This window comes from Schistocerca piceifrons, chromosome 4, assembly GCF_021461385.2.
Source record: "Schistocerca piceifrons isolate TAMUIC-IGC-003096 chromosome 4, iqSchPice1.1, whole genome shotgun sequence".
Classification (NCBI taxonomy): domain Eukaryota; kingdom Metazoa; phylum Arthropoda; class Insecta; order Orthoptera; family Acrididae; genus Schistocerca; species Schistocerca piceifrons.
In genome coordinates, this window is record NC_060141.1 from 563,255,841 (window position 1) to 563,274,232 (window position 18,392).

The 18,392-nt window shown below is 42.5% G+C and overlaps 1 non-coding gene across 1 annotated transcript; it reads left to right on the forward strand.

The window, feature by feature from the left end:
* Positions 1-5,720: 5,720 nt before the first annotated feature.
* Positions 5,721-5,795, forward strand: Trnas-cga. Its single transcript has one exon. It is a non-coding gene; the product is annotated as a tRNA-Ser (tRNA).
* The last annotated feature ends 12,597 nt before the right edge of the window (positions 5,796-18,392 follow it).

The window sequence follows — 18,392 nt, forward strand, 5'->3', positions numbered from 1 at the left end:
GCGAAAAAATTAGTCGTCTCTAGAACTGTGGCAACACGTTGCCATCGACACAGTAACAAAACCGTGTTAAGTGTCTGGTTGAAGTAGACACGCGGAACAGCGGCATTAAGCTCACTGCAACTGTCAGGGTCTTCTTTCGCCGACTCTGCTACAGCAACTTTTGGGTCTTTAGCTTCTATCTTATATAATTTCAAGAATACTTAGAAATACTCTTCAGCTGATGTTGCAGTTTTCTTAGAAAGTGAGTCAGACATAATAATAACAAGAATAAGAATGAAAATAACAACAATAATTATAATATAATGCTCCTGTGCAATGGGAGCTACAGTAACGGAAAGGCAGAACAGCAATGAAGAAAGACCACATTTGGAGAAAAAAGTCAACTTATTCGGAAAAGAACAAGGAAGAACAGGGAAAGTGCGGTAAAGAGATAACAAAGGAAATCGAAATGAAGAAAAAAGAGATAGAAATAGGCATCAGGAAAGCTGGGAGTATGGTGGATATGGCACAAATCTGATTTGTTGCAGAACAGGCGGAAGACAGCTGCTATACGCCGAGAGCGAAGCTGTGACAACAGTATGAGCCTTAGTCTCATCTTGAATGCAGTTTGTTCGGGTCAGACGAATGTTATTAAACAATTTCTTCAACAGACGCAATAGAAAAGTATATGGTTGTAGGCTCAGTGTAATGGATGGTAGAGAACTTCAGTTTCGGAGTTATGTTAGTATCTGAAGCGCGAGGATAGATGTTGGGGCGTCCGATGACTAAGAAATGATACGGAACACAGAGGTGAGTCGTATAATTTATCTGATTGCGCCAATCGTAAATGATCAAATCAAAACGATTTGACATAGTCATGAATGACTGTATAACATATGTGGGTATAATTCGCTTCATACGTCATGTTGGCCCTCCTTATGATCAGCAAATTATACCCACATACGTTATACAGTCACCCATGACAATAGAAAATCGTCTTAATTTATAGCCGTTTGTGCCGTTGCGTGAACAATAGTACGGATCGGTCAGGGATCGTAAGTAGAGCTCTTGTTGTTTTACTTTAGGTGGAAATACTTTCTAATTTTTTTGAGAACGATACATATATATATATATATGCATATATGAAAGTGAGGGAAACCATCAAAGGACTCCACTGAACTGGAAACTAATCAATTAATATGCCAACCAGTCCTCTTGGCGTTAAGAAGTTTTGAGTCCATACTAAATTAACCTGGTTTCGCACAACCCACGTTACTGTTGATATATCGTCCCTATCGAAGCATTTCCGCGACGTATCGTACATCCCCGTTCTGTTTTCTACATGCTCAACTAGGTATTACATCAAGTAAGCACTGTTTCCCAGAATTATTGTCAAATAACGTTGGTCTGCTCTTCAGTCTGAACACTGATTTGTTGCGGTTCTACACGCCGTAAAAGTCTTGTGTTCTCTGGGTAACTACACTACTGGCCATTAAAATTGCTACACCAAGAAGAAATGCAGATGATAAACGGGTATTCATTGGACAAATATATCATACTAGAACTGATGTGTGATTACATTTTCACGCAATTTGGGTACATAAATCCTGAGAAATCAGTACCCAGAACAACCACCTCTGGCCGTAATAACGGCCTTGATACGCCTGGGCATTGAGTCAAACAGAGCTTGGATGGCGTGTACAGGTACAGCTGCCCATGCAGCTTCAACACGATACCACAGTTCATCAAGAGTAGTGACTGGCGTATTGTGACGAGCCAGTTGTTCGGCCACCGTTGACCACACGTTTTGAATTGGTGACAGATCTGGAGAATGTGCTGGCCAGGGCAGCAGTCGAACGTTTTCTGTATGCAGAAAGGCCCGTACAGGACCTGCAACATGCGGTCGTGCATTATCCTGTTGAAATGTAAGATTTCGCAGGGACCGAATGAAGGGTAGAGCCACGGGTCGTAACACATCTGAAATGTAACGTACACTGTTCAAAGTGCCGTCAATGCGAACAAGAGGTGACCGAGACGTGTAACCAATGGCACCCCATATCATCACGCCGGGTGATACGCCAGTATGGCGATGACGAATACACGTTTCCAGTGTGAGTTCACCGCGATGTCGTCAAACACGGATGCGACCATCATGATGCTGTGAACAGAACCTGGATTCATCCTAAAAAATGACGTTTTGCCATTCGTGCACCGAGGTTCCACGTTGAGGACACCATCGCAGACGCTCCGGTCTGTGATGCAGCGTCAAGGGTAACCGCAGCCATGGACTCCGAGCTGATAGTCCATGCTGCTGCAAACGTCGTCGAACTGTTCGTGCAGATGGTTGTTGTCTTGCAAACGTCCCCATCTGTTGACTCAGGGATCGAGACGTGGCTGCACGATCCGTTACAGCCATGCGAATGAGATGCCTGTCATCTCGACTGCTAGTGATACGAGGCCGTTGGGATCCAGCACGGCGTTCCGTATTACCCTCCTGAACTCACCGATTCCATATTCTGCTAACAGTCATTGGATCTCGACCAACGCGAGCCGCAGTGTCGCGATACGATAAACCGCAATCGCGATAGGCTACAATCCGACCTTTATCAAAGTCGGAAACATGATGGTACGCATTTCTCTTCGTTACACAAGGCATCAAAACAACGTTTCAGCAGACAACGCTGGTCAACTGCTGTTTGTGTATGAGAAATCGGTTGGAAACTTTCCTCATGTCAGCACGTTGTAGGTGTCGCCACCGGCGCCAACCTTGTATGAATGTTCTGAAAAGCTAATCGTTTGCATATCACAGCATCTTCTTCCTGTCGGTTAAACATCGCGTCTGTAGTACCTCATCCTCGTGGTGTAGCAGTTTTAATGACTAGTAGTGTATGGGCATTTGAACCTCGTTATTGTGTTTAACCCGTGGTCTCCTCCTATAAATTTTACCCCCAAATTTCTCTGCGTTAGCAAACTGAGTATTTCTTGATACCTCAGGATGTCTCGTGCCAATCTATCCTTTGTTTTACCCAAGTTATGTCACCTGTTCTCCCTATATTATCCATATTAATATTCCTTTAGTGTAATTAACAAGTTCTACAGTAATGAAATAGTACCATACCTTCCATTAAAATTAAACAAATTTCTTTAAAAAAAAGCCTGTGTGTAAATTCACGTAGACAGACGTTTCACAGCAATAAGAAAGAAGTTTCCTATTTAGAAAGTAACAGCTTATTGCTCCAAACAGGAATCATTCTTTATGAAATATCGAAAATGATTTCTCGAGAATATCAGTATTTTATATTCGATACATCGTCAGCATCTATATCACGCACGAGATATATCGAGAAGTCGATACATCAATACTTCAGCAAAATCTTGCCATCTCTACCCAAAGCAGTATCTGACAACGAGTTGCGTCGTGTTACCCATTTCTTGTTCAGCTTTTGCACACTATTACAACATCGCCCCATATCTGGATAACTAGCCGCATGCATGCAGTGGTTTTCTTAGTGTGTAGACACGGTCCACTGGACAAGTGCGGGCCACGCCGGACAGCACGTCTCATAGCTGGCGGCTGCAGTTGGCATTCGAAACGGTGGCGAGCGCTTAGTCACCGCGTGAGGGGCCTCCCAAGCACGCTTTCGCAATCTCCACTCCACGCGTGGACAGCCCTTCCTGCTTCCCGGTTTGTCGAAACACATTTTTTTCTGCTGCGTCATTAGGCGCGGTAATTGTGCTTCGCTTGTTATGGTCAGCTCCGATCAACAGGCGCCCTTTGTCACTAAGGATTCTGTTCAGGCTGGTGTGCGACAATTACACTGTCGCAAAGGTGGTACTTTGATGAAATACATGACAGCGACGTCATAGAAAACTTAATACTTTTCAATTTCTTGAAGGTAAAAATACAGTGGGCAGGCATTAATCACAGAATTCCAATTTTCCAAAGGATGTAGGGTGAACCGCCTACAAAACTTGCATACTATTTCTTTCGTGAACTATTAACGATATCGGAACGAGACTTTTGGTAAATGACAGTAGGCAGAGGGACAAGTAAGTTTATTCACTGGGTGACTCTATTAAATTTCTATCAACTGAGATATTGAAGCTATTATGCCTTTTTAATAGAGCGATGTACTTCTTTCAACGGCATTACAAAGTGTCTGAAAACATGAGCACAGTGGTAAATCGCTTGTTAAAGATGGTGCTGAAACTTTTCGTAAAAATATCGGTGAAACTTGCTAAGATTGAAAGGCAATGCAGTCGAAATCTGTTACTGCGTTCTGAACAACGTCCAGTCGGGTTATCATGCCCATCTCCGCCGTTGTATCAAGCTACGTTCCCATAAAAACATTTCACTTGAACGTGACTAGGTAGACACATTTGTAAGCTCCGATCGATCGCGGAATAGAAACCACACTGAAAATCTGACGAATCTTTCCATAGATGTGTTGGACAGTGTCTTCAGCAAGCTCGTCGGTTGCGTCACTTGGGTCTCTTGAGTTCTCAGCGCACAGTGAGCACGTAAAGAAGCATAGAAAATAGTGTATACCGCCAAATGAGAGAGAGATTTCGCCTGATATCGTGCAGCTTATATAACTGTCAAGCGTTTCCTTCTTCAAAATAATTCTCGGCCACACACTGCAGCAGGCCGGAGTGGCCATGCGGTTCTAGGCGCTACGATCTGGAACCGCGCGATCGCTACGGTTGCAGGTTCGAATTCTGCCTCGGGCAGTTAGGTTTAAGTAGTTCTAGTTCTAGGGGACTGATGACCTCAGAAGTTAAGTCCCATAGTGCTCAGAGCCATTTGTACCACACACTGCAGGAGCAATGAAGATGCTTCTGCAGCGTTTCCAGTGGTAAGTGTTTGATCACCCACAATACAGCCTGTAATTGGTTCCCCCTTTCATCGCAGCTCACATGAACCGCTGGTTGTGAAGACAACATTTTGGCGCAGACAGCACGCTACAGATCAGCGTAGAGAATTGATAGAAAGCACAGGCGGCTGCCATCTATGACGAGGGTATTGGAAAGCTCGTAAAATGCTGCGACAAATGTCTCAGTTGGAACAGCGATTACGTAGAGAAGTAGCTGGAAGGTGAAGCAAACTATTGTAAATAAAACGTCTTCGCTGTGATTTCCACTTCGTGATCGAACGGACCTTACTTTCCGAACCCTCGTGGTTATCCTAATCCCCTTATGATACGATAGTGAAGCACCCAGAAGGGAAGGAGGAAGCGAAATGCAGCTTCGCAGTATGAAAGGATATGTGATGCTATTTCAGTGAGTACAAAATCGAGTCGAATTTACAATAGACTTGAGAGTATGAGGCCACTTACCAAACGGTTCAAACTGCTCTAAGCACTGAAACTTCCTGGCAGATTAAAACTGTGTGCCCGACCGAGACTCGAACTCGGGACCTTTGCCTTTCGCAGGCAAGTGCTCTACCAACTAAGCTACCGAAGCACGACTCACGCCCGAAAGGCAAAGGACCCGAGCTCGAGTCTCGGTCGGGCACACAGCTTTAATCTGCCAGGAAGTTTCATATCAGCGCACACTCCGCTGCAGAGTGAAAATCTCGTTCTAGAAACATCGCCCAGGCTGTGGCTAAGCCATGTCTCCGCAATATCCTTCCTTTCAGCAGTGCTAGTTCTGCAAGGTTCGCAGGAGAGCTTCTGTAAAGTTTGGAAGGTAGGAGACGAGGTACTGGCAGAAGTAAAGATGTGAGTACCGGGCGTGAGTCATGCTTCGGTAGCTCAGTTGGTAGAGCACTTGCCCGCGAAAGGCAAAGGTCCCGAGTTCGAATCTCGGTCGGGCACACAGTTTTAATCTGCCAGGAAGTTTCATATTAACGCACACTCCGCTGCAGAGTGAAAATCTCATTCTGCCCTAAGCACTATTGGACTTAACATCTGAGGTCATCAGTCCCCTAGACTTAGAACTACTTAAACCTAACTAACTTAAGAACATCACACACATCCACGTCCGAGGCAGGATTCGAACCTCCGACCGTATCAGCAGCGCGGTTCCGGACTGAAGCACTTAGAACCGCTCGGCCACAGAGGCTGGCCACCACTTAGCAGTGTGACCTTTCAGCCCCTCTCACATGAATGCATGCAGGCACTGCTTCGGTTGAGAAGGTTATCAAATGGTTCAAATGGCTCTGAGCACTATGGGACTTAACTTCGGAGGTCATCAGTCCCCTAGAACTTAGAACTAGTTAAACCTAACTAACCTAAGAACATCACAAACACCCATGCCCGAGGCGGGTCGCGCGGTTCCAGACTGTAGCGCCTAGAACCGCTCAGCCACCCCGGCCGGCTAGAAGGTTATCACAAAGCCGTTGTACCCTCTTCTGAGGTAGGCTGGGTCACAATTGTTATATACAAATGGTGCTTAGTATTCTGGATACTGGCCCTTGGACGGAGTTGACGTCCAAGCTGATCCCGTACAAGTTCTGTTGGGGACAAATCTGGGAATATTTTGGCTACTGGTGTACATCAACATCCCGCAGTCAGTTCATAGAGGCACAGTGCCACGTGTCGAGGAGCATTGTCCTCTTGAAAAATGGCACCACGATACTATCCCGTGAGAGACAACACATGAGAACGGAGAACGTCCGTGACGTACCGTTGTGCTGTCACATTTCCCTCAATCACTTCCAACCATAATCTGAAGTCATATCCAATGGCTCACTTAACCATGGCGCAAGGAATAACCCACTATGCCTCTCCGTCACTTTGGAAGACTCGAACCTCTCTTCAAATCGCCGCCGTATTCACCGACGATGCTCATACGAGATATTCCAGGAACCCAGTTCATCGCTGAACACGATGCGACGCCATTCATCAGCAGCCCCCCCATTCCGGTCAGGGCACGACTAAAAGTGCCTTTTTTGTCATGGTGTTAGCGGCACCCTACACATGGGGCGGTAATCTCCTAGTGTGGCTGCTGCTGCTGGTCTCTGATCAATGGTGCGGGAAAACAGAGAACGTTGCAAGCAGTCCATTGATTGTTCTCGGATGGCAGCCACAGGTTTGAAGGGGTTATGATGTGCTTGGTGCGCAGTACGGAAATCCTCCCGTGTTGTGGTCAAAAGTGGTCGACCAGAACCTTGACGAGTTTGCCTGTCCTCGCGTCCCCAAGCAGTCCAACATGGCCTCAAAGAGGTCGTACACCTACAGAAGAATGTGTCAGTGACCAGCGAAGTCTCATTACGTACGGGTCGTACAGTCGCACCATAAAGAGTACGAACACAACTCAAACAGCCACTAATTGATTAACAATATTGTTTTATGAAACATTGTTTATTGTAATATGGTTTTGAAACATATCCCTTGCGAATAACCTTCCTCCTCCTCCCCATCAACCAAGTTCATAACTACTTCATCTGGCTGGATTAATTATAGCCTACTTGGGTCACCAGTACTATAACAAAGTACGTAATGCATTCTCTTGTTTTTAACTAACTTTGGCCTGCCTCTCACATGTATCTTTTACTGGATGTCTGTCAAAACTCTATTGAATTTGAGCCAAAACCGGCTGGAAAATTTACCTCTCTCATTTTTGAATCTCCCACTGCTTAATGCTCTGTAGTTACAAGACAATCAGAGCCTGCCCCTGTCCACTTTACAAGAAGAAAGAGACAGAACAACTAATCAAATACTTTGTGTGTATTTTGTTTTACCTCATACCTCCTATAAATATCACAGTTCAGGTGACTTTTGATTTCATATATTGTGTGCACTTGTTCTTATTTCATTGTAGAAAGTATTCGGCGTACATCATATAATTTTGTGTTTGTGATGTATGGATTTTTTCCCCTCAAACTCCCCATCCCCATACAGTTCCTTCACGATCTTACCCCCAACACGCCTTCTCTTTTCTCACTTCTGTAGATTTCCTTCAGTGACAGTGATGTAGAGGACGAAATTTCACCTGGATTTCACTGCACTGTATTACAAAGAAGACACTGCCGCCATCAGTAACTGCCTTCGCAAACATGTTCATGTTTAGATAAGTGATCAGATAAAATTATAAACAAATCTAACGAATTAGCACATTTAAATTAAATAATAAAGCGATAGCGCTTAAATTGTACGCAGCTGAAGTGTGGCCTTCGGTACTCTCTTAAGTGATGGTCTTATTATTATAAAAGTAAATAAAACTGTCGTCAGCGTGAAGTTTGGTTTGCAGACCGCAGAGTGTAGTCTTCCTCTGACATTTTGAAACGCCCCCTCGGAAAATTAAGAATGACTGTGCAGGTAAACTTCTACGTTATTTGATTTTCAAACAGTTGAGCAAAACTGAACGTACTCAGACATATCTCTCTTCACTTATTCTGATCATTACTAAACTGACACGCAATATTTTTTGCGCAACGCAATCCGACTTTCAATAATCCCTACAAAAGAATGGTCCTGACTAACAAAAACCTATACCTTTCATGAATCACTTACCTCACAAAAATCTTCGTTACTCGAACTACTGCAATACAGCGAGCGCCAATACTGACAGGTAAATAAAAGATTCTAACTACTGAAGGCACTAACTACTGAAAGGCATAGTTAGCAAATGAAAGATTTTGATACAGAAGAAACAATGTATTTACCTTAATAGCGTTCAAAAGTCATATTATATATACACAGTTTTGAGACATCCAATTCAACAAATTTCCTTTCTCTGATGGACACACGTCTAGATCGTCCGTTAAAAACTCCGCCATCTCTCTACACACATCGACCACTGATGGCGGCTCACCTCCAACTGCACAACGCTCCGCGCTGTTCCTATCCAACTGCCCAACACTACACAAGCAAATATTCCAATAATGAGTCCAACCAGCCACAGACTGCACACGGCGCAGTCAGCGATTTTCATACATGAGCACTGCGTGGCGTTACCAACGTAAAAACCTAAACATCCTACTTAGAATTTGACCTACCCAACCAATTACAGGCAGACCTGTTATTTCAAGAGGACTCCGAACCACGAAGCAGTTCCTCACTTTTCATATGGACAGATAATAACTGCCATGCATTGCAATACTAATAAAGATAATAACAATAATAATAATAATAATAAAACTTAAAAGCATACTTAGTGGAAAGGTTAGGAAATGTGGGTGCTATCTGCTCATCATGCGGTCTTCTACTACGAGGCGCAACAGATTAATTGGTTAACATTTCGAATCCGGTCTTAAGGGGAAGTAGTCGCTACATAGAAGAATCCAGAATTCGCAACTACGATGCAAGGAATACTGCCGAATATTTAGCTCGTGGCCTCAATAACAACGTCTGTGTCTCATCAGGTGCTTGTAATTCTCCTTATTCAGATGTGGTCTGTGCGAAGCAAAATTACCAGCCCCTTGTCTCTTGCGGATCCACAAACACGTTTCACCTGAGTTCACAACGCTAGCTGCGACAGGCTCTCCTTCGAACCGAACTTGGAGTGTCCCTGGCCACCCAGAACACGTGTTGTCTGCTTCAAGCGTTAGAGCGCCCCTGTCTAGCTGAAAACACTAGCAATCCAACTTAGGGTTACAAGAGGAACGTAAATCTCATGAACATGTCACACATGAAAGGTATACCGTTACACTTTAAGTGAGGCTTTTCGTCACAGTTATTAATAACGACTGACGTAATAAGTCACTCACATTTATTGTTGTTGCTCTGGTCTTCAGTCCTGAGACTGGATTGATGCAGCTCTCCATGCCACTCTATCCTGTGCATGCTTCTTCATCTCCCAGTACCTACTGCAAACTACATCCTTCTGAATCTGCTTAGTGTATTCATCTCTTGGTCTCCCTCTACGATTTTTACCCTCCACGCTGCCCTCCAATACTAAATTGTTGATCCCTTGATGCCTCAGAACATGTCCTACCAACCGATCCCTCCTTCTAGTCAAGTTGTGCCACAAACTCCTCTTCTCCCCAGTCCTATTCAATACCTCCTCATTAGTTATGTGATCTACCCATCTAATCTTCAGCATTCTTCTGTAGCACCACATTTCAAAAGCTTCTATTCTCTTCTTGTCCAAATTATTTATCGTCCATGTTTCACTTCCATACATGGCTACGCTCCATACAAATACTTTCAGAAACGACTTCCTGACACTTAAATCTATACTCGATGTTAACTAATTTCTCTTCTTCAGAAACGCTTTCCTTGCCATGCCAGTCTACATTTTATATCCTCCCCAAATAGCAAAACTCCATTACTACTTTAAGTGTCTCATTTCCTAATCTAATTCCCTCAGCATCACCTGACTTAATTCGACTACATTCCATTATCCTCGTTTTTCTTTTGTTGATGTTCATCTTATATCCTCCCTTCAAGACACTGTCCATTCCGTTCAACTGCTCTTCAAAGTCCTTTGCTGTCTCTAACAGAATTACAATGTCATCGGCGTACCTTAAAGTTTCTGTTTCTCCTCCACGGATTTTAATACCTACTCCGAATTTTTCTTTTGTTTCCTTTACTGCTTGCTCAATATACAGATTGAATAACATCAGGGAGAGGCTACAACCCTGTCTCACTCCCTTCCCAACCACTGCTTCCCTTTCATGTCCCTCGACTCTTATAACTCCATCTGGTTTCTGTACAAATTGTAAATAGCCTTTCGCTCCCTGTATTAGGTTTTACATTTCATGTTTCGAGCGTTATAGCGTATCCACATCATCAGGTGAATTTATGTCAGTTAATAAGGCAAGAATGTATTGCATGCATAACTTCTGGGTAAACCGTGGCACTGTCTTCCAGTGGCTAAAATTTCCTTTTCAAATCTTATTTAAGTCACTTACTATACACGCTATAGTACACTATGAAACCATGATCTTCGACCACTGTGGATTCGGATGTCCTCTCTGGTATATCACTTAGTTCTCATGTCATGTTGGCGTAATATTTCAACAATACAACTCTTCGACATCATGAGGTACGCCATGACGCACTTAACTGCACAGTGACTTGTTCCTTCACTTTACATGCACTGGCTGACTTCTCCTTCCAAGTTAAGAATTTCATCTTTACGCATTTTGTACTGTGTATCAGCAAAAATGTTATTCCTTAAACGTTTCTTATATCGAGGGAAAAAAGCAGCAAAATTAAATATATTTTTGGCTTAACTAAAGCAATTCACCGATGACTTACTGTTTTACAGAAGTATGTACCAATTTCGAGCCATTTCTGCATGTAACATTTTCTTCTTCTTCTTCTTCGTCCTGTCTGTTTACCTGCTCCGCTGTATTCAAGTTGAAACAACTTTATTTTATTTTACTTGCGGTAGGACACCGTTCGAATCGCCGCAGCCGTCACTTCCCTAAAGAAAGGAAGGTGTATACAACAATTGCCCATGAACTGCGTAAAACTAGTTCAGTTTTGCGTATTTTAACTGTTTTTGTATCATACATTTTGAAGGGAAAGTGGAGGCCAGCCCAGCATTCGCTTAACCGAGCGTGGGAAACCGCCTACAAACCACACTCAAACTGATCGGTGCAACTGCCACAGTCGTTAATCCGCCGCGAGGATTCCGTCCGAATCTCGCAAGCTAGCGCGCTGTACGACCAGGTTACTGCTGTATGCAGCATTACCGGGGTAAATATGAGGATGACATGAAATAGTCTGAGAAACTATGGTTCGCAGACTATATTCGGAATATCAGCAATTCAAAAAAACTCCGCGATGTTAATGACTAATAAACATTGAAAATTTTCCGCCAGTCCCACAATACATTCCGCATATTTTTCAACTGATATTGGCCGGAAAAAAACAAGTGTTTTCGTACTTATTGAAAGCCCTTCGTACATAGTAGCAACAGGAGCAATACAATGACGAGATTTTCGGATTTTCGTGAAGAATAGTGTGGGTACGGCGCACCTTTATTACGACGCAGCTATGCAGCCGTATAAATATGTGCAGAATGGGCAAGATCGTAAAAATAAATAGCTTTAAAAGTCACTTCGGCATATTTTCATTTTTCCCTTTAGGTAGGCCGACGTATATGAAAACAACGAGAAAGGATGCAAATACAGTATGATTTCAAAACTGTCCACTATTAGTTCCCTCCAACGTTTATGATTTGCTCAGTACATGAACAGTATCCAGCTTAGAACTCATTAAGACCCATCCTTAATGCTTAAGTATCTGTTCCACAGTTGATTGTATTATAAAAATAAGGTATAATTACTTACGTTCTTAATTTCTTGGTACAAAATGCCTTTACGTCTCCATCTAACCACCTGAACAACGATTTTAAAGTAATGGCCCTGTTGCCACTACGTGCGACGGACGTTCAATACGTAATGCAAAACATTTTTTATTCGGTTGAAAAAAATGTGGAATTTTTTGTCGGACGTCGTGGAATATTCACGCTTTAGCCCCTATAGTTTATAGTGTCCCTTTTGAAATATTCAAGCCGATATATTTGAAGTAAATAATAAAAGAACTCTGAAAAATATTAATTATGAAAATGTATGAAATTAGCTTCAAAGAAAGGCTATATCGATTGCAATGTAATAAAAAGACACTATGTATATTAGATGAAATCGTAGTACATAACGTTCTCGTAACTAACATTATTATCTTTGTCATTATATATAGGAGAAAAAAGATATTTAAAATCACTTCGAGTCAGATAATTTCTTCTGCTGCATGTAAGGTACGCTTGCTGTTGTAAAGCGGTAGCTTTTGTTCTACTTGTTCTGGTACGTAGCGAATAATTAAAGTGTGTGTTCTGTGCTTAAAGGGAATATATTTTAAAAAAGTGAATGCATTGTGTTACTTGAAGAACCCATGCAAACAGTTCTTCCTGAATTAATAATTACAAGAAGTTATTTAGCATTTTTTCAGTCTCTGCGAAGCGAGCAGCGGTGATCTTCGACTGGCAACAATTGGCCGCCATTACGCGGCTTATTTAAATTTATTTTTTTGTGTAACATATCACCACAGACGGAGCAGAATCATTTCAAGTTATTCAGTTAACTAAAGTACAAAGCTTCACAAATTTTATTACGTCAAAAAATGCATACTTTCAAAGATACGATTTATTCTAGGTCAGTGAACTTAGTCTGCATTACATTTCGCCGAAAGCATTTGAAAGAATTTGTAGGGAGCCTGGCGCCCATTTGAAACATAATTTGGCCACCTACAAATCAATACATTTTATTATTTCTTATATTATCCCTTTCTTGTTTTTCACTTAATAATAGTAATAATTAATAATCACAGAAAGGAAGGGATAATATAAGTTCCATGAAGTTCCGATAGGTGGTGACACTTTACGTAGCCTTCAACATAGCGTCTTCAACAGAGGTGCATTCAGAGAGCTGTCACTGAGTTTCTTTTGGAGGAAAACCAGAGCATCGCAGATATTCATAGGCGCTTGCAAAATTTCTAAGTAGGCCTGGCACCGAAAAAAAGCACAGTGAGTCTTTGGGCTTGGTGTCTCCTCATACTAGCAACAAGGTCGCGTAAAACTGTCCGATGTCTCGCAGTGCCGGCCAGCCGCACACAGCTGTGGCTCATGCAATGGATCACAATCAAACATCTCTGTGCTCAACTGGACGTCTCTGTTGACAGTTTTTAACCATATTAAATTGTCAGTTTTAGATCTAAAACGAATAATAATCAAGTAAGTAACTCTATAAATTTTACAAATGACAGTTAAATTACATTTAGTAGAGTAAAACAAAACTTATCGTCGTTGAGGACCATGCATTGCTGCGAATGTCAGGTGTATGTGTTGGTGGTTAAGAAAAGCTTGTCACCCCGAAGGCTAGTTTGAATGTGATCCTACAGGAAATGGCATGCAGTTCTCTTCGCAGATCTTTGAACTGACTGACCCACCCATTTATAAAAGGACCTGCAGCTTAACGTGGAGTCCGAATCAGACCGAGAGAAATGGTACAGTGGCGAAACGCTGGACTCGCGTTCGAGAGGATAGTGGTTCAGATCTCCCTACTTTCATCCTCTTTTGTTTTCAACTGTGTCTGTAATTCGCTTAAAGCATTGGTTCCTTGGAAAAGGCACGGCCGGTTTCTTCCCCATCCTTCCATAATTCGAGTTTGACAGCCACAGTGAGGTAACATGTTAATCATCCTGTACTGAATTGTAAGTACTGTTCTTTTCCTCTTTATCTACACTAAAAGCAAACTGTCACTATAGATTACTTGACGAACTGCAGCAATCAAGTAGAAGATGCGCTGGACAGTGATGGGGCCATAAAAAGACTTGACAACATGTGCCTACAGCGGGTACGCTGCGCCCTCAAAACTGCAAGAAGCTGCGGGAACGTACAGCAGCTGTTCTTGTAACCCGCACACAGTGTCTTCTTCCGGCAGCATCCTTTGCTCTTCAACCAAGACCTTGCTCCTTTTTATGATGCCTTCCGGGGCTTTCGCGCTCCACACAAAAGGTGCAGGGGGATTCTCTCTCGGCAACCAAAGAGCGAAATGTGAGAACATCGCCCCTCTGTAAAGGATTCTGAGCTACCTTTCCCGTTAGTATGCGGCAGCTGCGCTATGTTTGCGTGCTACCTGAAGTGTTTAAGATACAGCCGATATTCAGCGGAAAGAAATAACATCGCTTTAAACACCGATGTATTTCACGGAATGTGTGAAGGCTATTGATAAGAGCAACACCGCGGTAGATTTATGCATACAGTAGATGTACCGAAATGTGTTCCCCCTTTAATATAACTGACCGACGTGGTACAATGGGGAAATTGCAGCCTCTGCAGGGCCTGTTCAAGTAGTACTCGCTCATTCTTTGGGCAACTTTGCAGCGAATTCTCAAAACTGCTTCGAGTTATTGACGAAATGGTTCCCCAAACTTGATCCACTACAGTTACAAAGATTAGGTGAAAAGAAATGTGACATTAAGTTTGTTCGAAGAAGCATCCCATCTCAATAACACACAGGCACACGCACACACACATAGAGAGGGAAGCGAGAGAAGAGAGACAGAGAGAAGAGAGAGAGAGAGAGAGAGAGAGAGAATGTCTCGAAAAGCCTATGAAGCATTATGTCACAGTATTTCAGACTTAACACGTATTCGTTCCTCTTAGTGCAGCTGCTAAATGATTTCAACAGGTACTGAACCGTTCCGCGTTTATTCCTCTTCGAACCACAATGTGTCTTCCCTGTGACTTACATATTGGAACTAACTTAGTATAAAATTCTTACGCAAATGTTTGCTTACCGACATTCACATCTTCACAGCGTTCTAGTGGCCCTTGAGTTGTACCAAGTTCATATGCCGAACTGATGAGTGAGCGGGCGTCAGCAGAACAACGAAGCGTATAAATTGAAAAATGAGTAACCTATAGTTGTACAGGTGAAAGTATTGCGATACCTAGGGAGCAGTCTTGTACAAGACGAGCGAAGAAAGCAACTCTCCTAGAGCAAGCCTGTCCCTACGAATGCTTTCTAGAACAGAAAACAATCTACTGGTGTAAAGCGAGATATGGAAAGCGGATTAGCGCACAAAAATGAAATAAAAGCGTTTGATATGTTGTAGCACTGAATGATGGTAAAAATTATGTTAACAGGTAAAATACACAATGAAGTTATGCTTGACAGAATAGGCGACAAAGTTAGTCTATGGAAAAGGAAGGACAACTTCATAGGGTATGTGTCATGGTGTTTTGGATGCGTTTTGGAATAGTTAGTTTTGTGTTCGAGCGACAAACTGAGGGAAAAATTGCAGAGAAAATAGAAGACCACGAAATGTGTAACAGACCACTGAAGACATTGCGTATAACATCTTTAATACAGTTTCTTGATAATTTTTACTGACGTTATTTTTTATATTATCGTACAGGTCGTATTCTTTGAGTAGATGATATCGGTTTTGTCTTGTATTAGTACTGTAAACGACAGTAGAAAGGCAGTCGTGATAATATCGGCATCGTCTTGATCTAGCAATGTACGAACTCTATCGACAGATGTACTGACGCAGTCCTATATCGTCGCTGAGTGCTTTGATTCAGAAAGTACTGCTCGCTTGTTGTTACACAGCAATCTGATGAGGGCCGTAAGAGATGAGTCTTGAGAGTCTGACACTGCACAGCGTCACATCAGAAACAACACAATAACGAGAGGGAAAGACAAACAAAAACAACAACGACGACGGCGACGGCGACGACTACTATAACAGCAACAACGATAGCAACAAGGAATATCAGTAACGAAACTTTGCAACACTTGAGTTACGACTGTGGTATGATGCTTTAGAGCAAAAGGAGGAAATGAAAGTGTTATTTCCCTAGTCGTATGAGCTAGCCAATAAGTACTTGACAGTTCCAACGATATCAGTACCCTCCTACGTTTATTTTTAGAGGCAGGCAGTACGTTGGAAAGTCACATAACAGATTATCTGCGACACGTCTGGATAAAATATTGCTTTGGAGTGACAGTAAAGAGAAAGAATGGGAAGTTTATAGATGATTATATTTATTTACTTTTGGATAATATTCAGCTGTTTTCCTGATAATCTGCTCTGTAATCTCATATTTGGATACAAAGTAAATGAAAATAAAAAATTGTTTGATTGAACGCTTGTATTCATCTATTTAGAATTTGTGAAAATAAACTGTCTCTGTCTCTTACAGATAAATTTTAAAAACAGAGAGACTGGGGCTGGTGTATTGTACCTACACCTATATTTTCATTAAATGTAAGTAACAATACTTACTTTACTTCCGATACTTTTATGACGATCATACATTTTTTGTTATGAAGTATACTTACTTTTCGTTCTACCCGTGTCCCTCCACACAATTACGAGTGAGATACAGGACAGAGTAAGTGTGTGATAATTATTTGCTGTCGCCGCCACTAAGCAAACAAGGCGAAGACAAGGAGCTAACGAGCGCTCACCTGGCCACTGGTGGAAGATCACCAGAAAGCAACACACTGTCACCAACTGATCTTTCCTGGCCTAACGGTTCGGTGTGAGTCACAGCACATCTTCCACAGCCTCTGAAGTTAAACCGTTATAGTCGTATTAGCTGCCTGATAAGACGATAAACATTCACTTTAACAACGGGGCCTACAAGCGAAACACATTTTTGAATGGCAGTGACCTCCCGCATTGGCTGCCTAACTTGGATTAAAATATCTTTCACCTTTTTTTGCACTGCTTCACAGTGTGGGATGTGTAGCTATTTTCAAGCGTCTGAAATACCTACCAAACGTTATATACTGGTATGTTACATACATGTATACAGGGCGTCTCGCCTACAAGCCATCAGCTGTATTTTCACTGATTTTCAGCAGATATTTGCAATTTCGTTTTTGCATTGGGTAGCTGGAATCAGGCCAGACAAGCAGTGCTCATCACGTCTTTCACGTTACGCCCAGTGTCGACGGAAAGTGTCTGTTTCCTTACCATTACAAACAAAATGGCTTTTAAAATCAAATTTCACGAGCTCATTAAGTAGAGCGGTCCCAGATTAGTCTAGTGCGATACTTGTTTTATCGATATGCATTAACAGGGACAGTAAAACTCGAAGAATAATCGGTACTCCAATAGCAACAGCACTACCCTGGCCTGCGAGGACTGCTACCGCCAAGCATGCAGCGCTACTGAGTCGCTGCTGAAGTACTCATTATTCTGCGTGTTTTACTGTCCCTGTTAATGCATATCGAAAAACAAATAACGCACTAGACTAATCTGGGGCCGCTCTACTTAATGAGTAGCACAAGAACTAAATTGCAAATACCTTGTAAAACGCCATAGGAAATGCTCCTGGCGACTCTTAGAAGTAACACCCCATGTAATTTAAGGAACCGCTCCGCGTTTTTTTGTCTATATCATCGGGCTAACCTCAGGATCTATTATAGGGATTTTGATACAGTTTTCGCTAACCGAAAAACGATAGACTGCTTCGTGAGCAATGTTTGTGTCTATATCATTTACAATCACAGCAATGATTAGTTGTTATATATGTTACCTGGAGTGACATCTCGTGGCAATGATTGGAGTTACGAGGTGGGCAGCTACAGAGGTGGCGGTATCTGGTGGGACAAACAGTAAACAGCAGCACCAACTTCAGAATGACGGACGAGAATCTATACATCTCTATGTATTTTCCAAACATATTGTAAATTAAAGTCCACTGCACGGTTTTCTGTCTGTGGGTCAAGCTAATTTCAGGTACTGTTGTGAGGATTTTGATATGGTTTTCACTAATAGGTACACCAATTCACGAGGAAGGTTTGTGCATATAATTTGTTACCCCTACACCAGAAAGTCGTCCAGGCATAGATATTCAATGCTATCTGTGTAAAACCGGGCCCTCCATCAACACTGCGTGGATGCCTTCATTCTAAATAACCCCGTATCTCCATCTCCACAGCTCCTTACACCCTCCACTGCATCCATAACCCGTACCCCTGGCACGTGGTGGGGTTGCTA